This window comes from Pinus tabuliformis, chromosome 8 (assembly GCF_031772625.1).
Source record: "Pinus tabuliformis cultivar Carrire ecotype Pingquan chromosome 8, CPIR1, whole genome shotgun sequence".
Taxonomy (NCBI): domain Eukaryota; kingdom Viridiplantae; phylum Streptophyta; class Pinopsida; order Pinales; family Pinaceae; genus Pinus; species Pinus tabuliformis.
In genome coordinates, this window is record NC_142294.1 from 1,851,532,902 (window position 1) to 1,851,543,034 (window position 10,133).

The following is a 10,133-nucleotide window of genomic DNA, read 5'->3' on the forward strand; positions in this document are numbered from 1 at the left end:
ACCATCAAACTTCCTCATATCGATTTTTGGAATATGGTGGGTCTTCGATCCAACATTAGAGTCTATGGAATCATGTTTAACATTTATTTTGTTCTCATCATGAGTTTCCTTTAGTACCCTTTCACCATTAGTGACCATTTCTTGTAGCAACTTATTCATATTTATCTTCAATTCTTCCATCTTATCATCCATGCCATCAATTTTGGCGTCCATGCCATTCACCTTAGCTTCCATGCCATCCATCTTAGCTTCTACGCCTTTCTTTAAACAATCAATCTTAGCTTCTACACCTTTCTTTAAACCATCCATCTTAGCTTCTACATCTTTCCTTAAACCATCCATCTTAGATTCTATTGCTTTTTGTGCAAGTGACACTTGTTGCACTTGTTCTTGTAATTTTGATATATCATATAGCATTTCTTCTTCTTCATGAGTCATGCTAGAGCTTTTAGGTTCCTTACTAGGTGTTTTCATTTTCTTTCCTCGAGGCATCAGTTACCGATAATAATGCTCTACTAGCCCTTTGAATTCCTACAAAATAAATTTTCAAACCACTCTAAGAAAAAATTTAAAAGAATCTACACGCCTTTTTTTCACTTTGTAGGAGCTTGATATTGCCTATGATGTATCTCTGTACTTTCAGATCATCTAGTTCTAAAATTGCAACCTATGATAGCCCTTTGTGTCCTCTTTCCAATGCCACCAGTCTGATCCAATTTGGATTCTCCAAGGAAGGGTTATGCAAAATCTCCCACAGTGACCTGATTATAGACTAGTTAAGTAGAGCGAACTTGTACGACGTGCCACAAGTCACTGTTTCGTCCTTTGGCTCTGAAAAATATATACAAGAAACTACAGTCCGTCCTATTTCTGCACCTTCTTATGAAATTTCAATCCAAATCCTAGAGAGAAAGTTATGAATATTTTCCCCAGGTCACCTATTTGGAATGTAATTCAGGACTCTGAAAAAAGACCAACTTCCTCAGATCGTATCTCTACAAATATAGCGCGAAAAGCTCTGAAATTCAGACCTGAGGTTCAACGTGATTTCCTCTCAAATGGGGTTTTTTTGAAACTTCTGAAACACCGCAGAAAAAAATTTATAGCGAAAATTCCATGATGACCTGTTTGGAGCAGCAAAACCCTAGAATCCAAAGCTCTGATACCAAATGTTATGAAACCAGCTCAAGAAAAGATAGAAAAGATAGATCAACGCCTTAGAATTCAGCCTCTTCGAGGGGGAACCTCCTTTACATTACATAGATGAACAATTCTTGGATGATACAAATGACAAAACCTCCTTTCTATATATAGGAGTCTAAGGAGTCACAATATAACCCAGCCGACCTAACAATAATAATATATCCACAAAAATAACAATAGAGGGATTCTATGGGGCACAGTAATAACAATATGGGGGCAATAGGGGCACAACAATATTAATAAGGGGCATAACTACAATAGTAATGGGGTAATCACTAGTATTATAGGGACCCAACATAATCCTGGTAGGAGTGATAACTGACTGAATTGAAAATTTGGATATACGTTAAGTGCTGAAATAAAATCCATCACGAACTTGATTAACCGTCCAAATGTTGACAACCACCTCTTCCATATTTAGAAATAGTCTCTCACATAATCATATTCAAAAACAAATTTTACAGGCGTATGCAAACCTACAGTCAATATTTTAAAATCAAACTTCCACCTTTTGTTCCCATACGAACATTTCTCAAAAAAAAAAGGAAATGAACCTCAAGGGGCATGTTACACCTGTAAACCCAAATCATTAGACCACCTTTGATAAGTTTTGTGTAGATTGGAAGCACTAAGAAAATATATGTTTCCAACACAGAATTACTGCATCAAACAATCACAATCAAGATTTAGAAAATGAAATGAAATATGACTAGTTGCTATGAAATTGAGCTATAACGTCCAAAATGGTGGAGGATTTATTACATCAACTTGCATTATTTTTAAAAATATGAGAACAAAATAGTTGTAGATAAAAATTAGTATAAATTTATTTAACCCAAGTCTATTCTGAGTGGAGATATTTTCCCCGAAACATATTTGTCCCAATAGATCCAGATTTAACATGATCCAGATTTAAATATAACATGACCTATATTAGTGATTAGAATAAAAATACCCACTATGACCTACATTAGTGATTAGAATATAGATACCCACTTGAAGACTGCCCATTTGAAAGGAATCTTTGTAACATTTGCATGAAGAGCTTCTTGAACATTAGGCTTGTTGAAATATTCATTTGTGTATACTTCATAACATGGGTCATATCCACCATAAAGGAACTCCATTTCTCTCCTCGAGACCTGCAAGTAGTAGTAGTTACACTCAAACAAAGGATAAATGATATTTTGTTGCTAAAAGGATCCAATACCAAAAGTTTGAAGTAGATTACCATATTTTGTGAATATATAAGTTTTCATCTTGTACTTACTCTTAAGTTCGTGTTCTTAAGACAATGAGGTTCATAGATATTATATATGGCATTCTCATTGTACTCCTCAAACACCAAATTTACAACCTTTGTGCATTCATCTATCCATTTAAGCAATTTGAAATTGCAAATGCTCTTAATTAGATTATAGGTTTGATAAGAAATTATTGCATGGGTCCAAGAATAATCTACTATTCCTTCCCTGTAATGGAATTCATCTGCTTTAAGTTTACTCACCTGCCCAGGTCTTCATACCCTTAGAAAATATTCAATCCCAACTGTTTTTCGTAATTTTCACAAATTCAAATGAACAATAGAATTTTTTTTAGTACTAAAAATGAAGCCTTTGAAATTGATGGACGCATATTTTGAGTTATTATGCCTTCGATGATAGACAAATTCTGCAAGATGGGGCTCAAATGACCTCAAAATAAAGTGAAATGTTTAAACTAAATTCTTCAAATTCATGCCCATATTCTTACATATATTTTCCAAAACTTGGTGTTCAAACATAGTTTCTTCATTATTGAGCATGATAATGACTTTTGTCTAGGCTATAAATAGTGAATATCTCATATTATAAGATGTCATAATAGAGTTATCATACTTGAAGACTAAAGCACCCATAATCTATGTCTAGCCCATCTACATTTATAATGCAAAACTAGTTGTTCAAACTTAGTTTCTTCACCACTAAGCATGATAATAGCTTATTTTCTAGGCTAGAAAAAATACACATTAAGTTGGCATAATAGTTCCTCCTTGAATTAATCTGCAATTTTAAGTACCGCCTAGATTGCTTCTTGAGACACGCAAGGTGGATCCTGCTCAAATATCAACTTGTAAACCGGGATGATGAAATGGTCAGTTAGCCTTGCCATGACTCCTTGGTAGCTACACTCAAAAAGAATCTTGCAAAAAAATTCTCACATCATTCTTTTATGGTGTCCATGTCCAACCCATGCCAGGAAACTGATGTTGGGCACATATTGCATCACGTAGGTACGTGAACATATAGAATCTCGCTTGCTCGTCCTTGGGCGGATTATAAGCATTAGTCACATGCACTTTCAGCTGAAGAACCAACATATTTGACTAGTTGAATGGCCTTCCTTCATTTGCCAACTAGTCCAAAACAACCACCCAATTATGTTGAAAGGTCTCCGTGCTATCTCGACCATACAAGTGGAATGCCAATATGATCAAGAGTTTGTAGGCCTTTCTGAGTGATTTTGTCTGGTAGACCTGATTGGGTGTCAACTTTAACTTTGATGACTCTTTCACCAAATGCTTCATGATGCCTCTAATGTTCACTTTGTTGTTGGGGATATATAAAAGTGCATCCATGTGGTTCATTGGCTGTGGTGAATAATACATATGATGATAGTTTTCTGTGTTGAAGGTAGAAAGTTGTGTTCCATTGTAACTGCTCAATGTCATCATCTCAAGATCGGTATGTGAGACAATCCAGTGAATGATGTCTAGCCATGGGAAGGCAGGGTACTTGTATGCAACCTTATACAATCCTGACTTGTGGATGTTTACATAGACCTGCTGATCTTCTAGATATTCCTTGAAGTTTCTTGCAAATATGTCCTTAATTTCTTTCCATGTTATCTTCATGTCCTTCCCTATGAACAATTGTGTGTCTACGTAGATTGGAAAGTTCATTGACACCTATTCAACTACATCCCTAGTGTTACTCTTGACAGTATCCCTTGATCCATCTCTCTTGGAAGAATGTTACCTGTACTACTCAAAAGCGTCTCAACAAATGTCATACCTGGAGATAGAGCAGACACTCATGACATGAAAATCTTAGCACAAAATCGAAAGCACTTCAAGACAGACCAAGTAAAAAAATGGGCAACTGCTGGGAAAGATTGCACAATTCTGGGCTTAAGAGGTGAGGGGATGTCATCTAGATTTGTGCATTGCACAGTCCCAACTATCAATTAGGAGGTGAAGCTAACTAGAACTAAGCAATGTGTAGTTCATTTTGGCTTGTGTTGGTTGGGACTGTGCATTACGTAATCCCAGTGGCCAAGGCTCCCAGACTAGCTCTTGGAACTGCATAGTACACAGTTGAGGCCAATCACTGGTAGCCTTTGTGCAATTCTTGGAGCCAAGGCAAAGCCTTGAGACCCAAAAATGCATAGTGCATGCTGGGAAGAGCTAGATTTAGGCCAATGAAGCCTAGATCTACCCAAGGGAAACATGAAATGAGCATATCTAAATGTGTGAGTGAATTTTGGTACATATATGAGTGAATGATGATGCACGCAATCCAAACAAGTGCAGGAATCATTCAAACAGAATAAAAACAAAGTTTGTGGAGAGGTTTGCCGCAGCGATGACTGTTAGTGCACACACTGGGTTATGCGTGCGACACTTAGGAAAGGAAATGAAAAAATTAAATCAACACTTATAGAAGCTAAAAAAAACATCAAAAAACCAGTGGTAGTTCAATAAAATGGGTAAAACAACACTCTCACAAACCAAGGAAACAAAAGCGACTGAGAAAGCAGCAAAATACTAGAAAATTAAGACTTACCTGGAAAAGTTGCGACAACTGTACTGAAGGTTCCTAGATCTCCTCAGGAATGCTAGAGCTCCAAGATCGAATGTGAAAATGATATCCAGTGGCATCCATTAAATAAATTTGATCAATTTAGGGTTTATAATGTGAAGTCCAAAAATATAGGAAAAAGCAACACATGGCAGCAGCTCCCAAAAATAATGCAAGTGTAACTCTAACTGCTAAAAATAGATCCCCTTTTTTTAGTGTTTTTTTTCTTTTCTTTTTTGGGAAAGGTTTCCATGCATGCATGGATAAATTGCACACTTTCGAGGAGAACCAGGCAACTCACTGGCACATGCATTGGGCATGGGCTGAGGCAATTCTTATGCATAATTCTTGGGCTAGTGGCTCTAGAGGCCTATCATGCTCTGTGCAGTTTCCTACTTGAAGACAAGTTTTGAGCTGGATCTATGAAATTACAAAGCCGGATCTCTATATTGGGTTGAACTACACATTTCCTGAGAGCAAGGGTGGTTCCCCTCTAGGATTGCGTAGATTGCCAAGGCACTGCTAGAACTAGATTACAACCAAGTGAAGAGGTCATCTTGTGGTTAGATAAAAAAGAAAGTAACAAAACACAAGTTGTAACACAAAATATAAAACTTAAATGAAAGAACAAGTTCCTATGTAGTGTAAGATAAACTATCGGATTTTAGTAGGGAGCCTCCAAAATGAAGCATAGGAAAAATTTTGGAGGGTGGTTGTAGCGCCCCCTACAATAGGAACAAGGGATGAGGTTCAAGCGATTCAAGTGCATAGGCAGAAAAAGGAGAAATGCTAGTGATGGGTGCCGAATTTGTCAGGAACACATAAGTGTACATTGGATTCGAAAGGCCTAAAAAACCTAAGATTCACCATTCCAAATAATAGGTTGGAGAGGTCTCACCAATTTATGAAGTATAATTCTTTAATCTGTAAGTTTATGGGTATTTGGCTTAAGGAACAAGACATTTTCAATTGGATGTAGCTGAAGTGGACACCCAAAGGCTCTGTGAAGCTCATGTTAAGGGCCAAGGGTTTCTTTACAGTCATTTTTGTAGATTTGGAGGATAAGAAAATGGTTTTAAAAAATGACCCATATTTCATGAACAATGCAGGGTTCTTCATGTGCTTTTGGGATTAATGTTATAAATTGAATAAGGAGCAGCTCCTATTTCCTTCGATCTTGGTCTGAATATTCCCTCTCCCCGACAACTTTCGGGAACCAGATACGTTGGAGGGCATAGGGAATGCCATAAGGGATTTTGTAAAAAACTATGAGGTCACAAAACATCTGAATTATGCATCTTATGCATGGATCTATGTCTGCATGAACATCTATAAGTCCTTGTTAGGATCAATTGAGCTGTAGTACCGTTATGAGATGTGCAAACAACCTCTTGATTATGAGCACGCTCCCTTCAAGTGTCATTGGTGCCACGAGTATGGGAATTTGATTCGGGATTTCCCTTCGATAATTGCAGTACAATAACCAAGCTAAAGGTAGGATAACCTTGAGGGTATCTAGGAGGTCACTAGTAGAAGATGCCACACAAATAGAGCACAGTGGGAGATGGATCTACAAGGATGAAAGGAATAATCACCAAGAGAAATGAAGGATTATAACCCCTTTTCAATATTGAACCAAGAAGAGAATCTAGATGAGACCCCTACTCTTGAGTAAACAAATAGTGAGGAACACATGGTGGAGGTAGAATATTAAGGAGGGGTAGGGAAAAAGAAACCAAAGAAAAAACCTACGACAGACGTAGTGGGCCATCTAGAATTAAAAGAATTACCTATCAATACCTCCTCCATCTTCGAGGAAGGGGATCTTAATGAGAACCTCAACAACGGTTAGAGAACCATGATGGAATTTTAAAGGACTTTGGCTCATGGAGTGGCCCATGAGATTTAGGTGACGTGGATTTATCTTTTCTTTCATCTGTATGGGTCTTGGAGGAAATCTCACCCTTTCCCCGAGGGTGATTCCTCGATTTTAGGTACCAAACAAAAAGGATTTACGCAATCATTTAAGGTGAAATATCAAACTACTAGTGATCAAAACCACATAGGAAGGAAGTCGACATGAGAAGTTATGAGAGGAGAAAGGGAATTTTTTTTAACTATGGAAAACTTAATAAGATTTTAGAGTATATGATCCACCGAGAATCAGTTGATCGATGAAGATCATATCATGGAACTTTCGTGGTCTGAATAGTAAAGGAAAGAAAAGGTATTTGAATGACTAAATAGACAAACAGAAACCAAAAATAATATTTTTTCAGGAAACGAAAGCATCTATAGAAAAGGTAGAAGAGATCTTTGCTAGATGCTAGAGAGGGTATAAATTTATGGGTGTTGAAGCCTAAATTCCCTCACAGTATGATTCAGGTGTTTTGGATCAGGGGGAGAGCTATGACTCTCTATTATCTATGGCCTAGTTTCCCAAATAGGATGCTACATAAAGAAACCATAGGGGAGGGATGAATTTTAGGAGAGATTTCAATCTGATTAGAAAATTGGAGGAAATGAAATGTGGGATATTTCCCTTGGAGCCCGCGTGATACCTTTTTCAAGATCTGATCCACGATATAAAACAAATAGAGATAGATACTGTGAATGGAAAACACACTTGGAATAATCAGAGAGGTGGTAAAAATCATATTGGTTGTAGGCTAAACCATTTTATCATTTTTTAACACATGATGGATTGTTACCTCTTCATGGAAGTAAAAATTCTCCCAAGCATGGGATCGGATTACTAGCCAATTTTCTTGATGATTGATTTGAAATAGTCCCCTCATAATAATCCAATCTGCTTTGAAATATTTTGGGTTCAACACCCCACATTTTTAGAGAAAATGGAGTGTTGGTGGAACGAGATAGAGGCTATTGTTAATTCTTAGATGAAACCAATGTATTTGAAGTTAAAGGAATCAAATCTTTGAATGAAGCAGTGGAACGAACTGGAATTTGGAGATATTATCAAGGAGAAATAGAGGTTGGAGGATCAAATGGAGGCCATAGAAACTTGTATAATCTAGGAAGGGTAGTGTGAATAGTTTGTGGCTAAGGAAATGAGGTTGATCCATGAGATAGAGTCTCTTAGAAAGCAAGATGATACCTTCTTCTATTAAAAGTCTCATGCCCAATGGATTAGGGAGGAGGAGCATAATACACACTTCTTCCACAAAGACTTGGTGAGGCATCATCACTATAATTAGATATTTTCTCTAAAGGCCCAAGATGGAGATCACCTTATGGAGCCTGAAGAGATCAAGAATGATTTTGTTTCAAACTTTAGAGAGCTATTGAAGGATGATAGAAGAGATAGAATAGAATCCATTGCTTGCATCACATGTCACATCACTTAGTTGGTAACCTGTGAGTAGAATTTGGCTTTAATGCGGGGGATATATTTTGTAGAAGTAGAGAAGATATTAAAGGAAATTCCCAACAATAAGACTCTGGTACCTGATGGGTTCATGATGGACTTCTTCAAGTCTTATTGGCCATTAATAGAGAAAGAGGTTCACATGGTGGTGGAAGAATCATGACAATCTCAGTAGGTATAATCTTGACTAAACGATATGTTCTTTACTTTGGTTCATAAAACTAATCATTCGAATGAAGCTGGAAGTTTCAAGTCCATGTCCATATGTAATGTAACATACAATATCATATCACGAGTTATCGCTAGAACATTGAAACCAATTTTAAAGCATCTCATTGAGCTAGTATAAACTAGGATGTAAAGGGACGACAAATTTTAGATGGAGTTATAATGACCCATGAAGCGATCCACTCACAGAAAATAAAGAAGGAGAAAGGTATGGTCATTAAACTTGACCTATCTAAAGCCTATGATCACTTAAAAAGAATATAATTTCTTAGCGTTCTGGCTATGTATGGATTCTTAGAGGATTGAATTCATTGGATTTGAACCATGATTTCCACCCCCTTTTTCTCTATCTTGGTCAATGGTTTGCCCTCTAGGATGTTTAGAGGATCATGTCGCTTAAGGTAAGGGGACCTTCTCTCCCTCTTCCTTTTCATTTTAGTTGTCGATCTTTTGGTCCGATATGCCGAAGTAGTGATCAATCATGGCACTCTAAAATCTCTACATTTATGGGGCCTAAACCTGCCAGTAAGACACCAACAATTTATGGATGACACTATGATGTATGGAGAGCCATAGATTCAAGAAGATAGGGCTCTGAAGGAGATTATGGAAAAAAATAAAGAGGATTTGGGCACTTTGATAGATCCAATTGTCTCTAGAGAGGCTCAAAAATCAAAGGTGGCTCTAGATAGGCCCAAAAATCGAAGTATTCAATTTTTTTTAGAAACTAGAACCAAACATAGATCTCATAATTTGATACCAACTATGCAAATGACACTCAAATCCAAGTTCATATGCCCAAGATATTTGTAGTCATAGTTTTTGTCAACTTGGCCCCACTGCCTAATTTTAGTAGAGCTCCAACTAAAATTGAAACCTCAGCAAATCTGGAGGTCTGCATAAATTTAAATGAAGCTGATAAATTTGGAAACCACTAACTAAGAAAACATTTGGCACTTTTCCATTAACAGAACTAGATAAATTGTCACCTAACTAAAATTTTCAGTGACACCTAAAAATGGTTGACGATTGTTTTTACCATATTTTTTTTTTAAATATAAAAATAATAAAAAAAGTGGGGTGGCAGGCCACCATCCCCACCACCCCTCCAATATTTTACATATATTCCATGTTTATCATATAAAAATTATGTTATATGGCCAACGACCATAAATATATAAAAATGATTCCATATATTGGGCGAGTGTGACTTGAATTCACGTCGGTTGGCGATCAGGCTGCCAACTGGTAGCCCACTTAATACAAAATGCTAATGGCCACACATGCCACTAAACATTTAAAATAAATGTTTATTAAAAAAATCTTTTCACAACTTTTCAACCCATGACTTAAACTAAGGTCAACGACCCAACGATAATATGCCAACCAAGTGCTCAATGGGCATGACTTTGTAATTAACACCCAATAGTTTATAAAGAATCCAAGTCATCTAATTCGATAGAGGTCAAGAACGA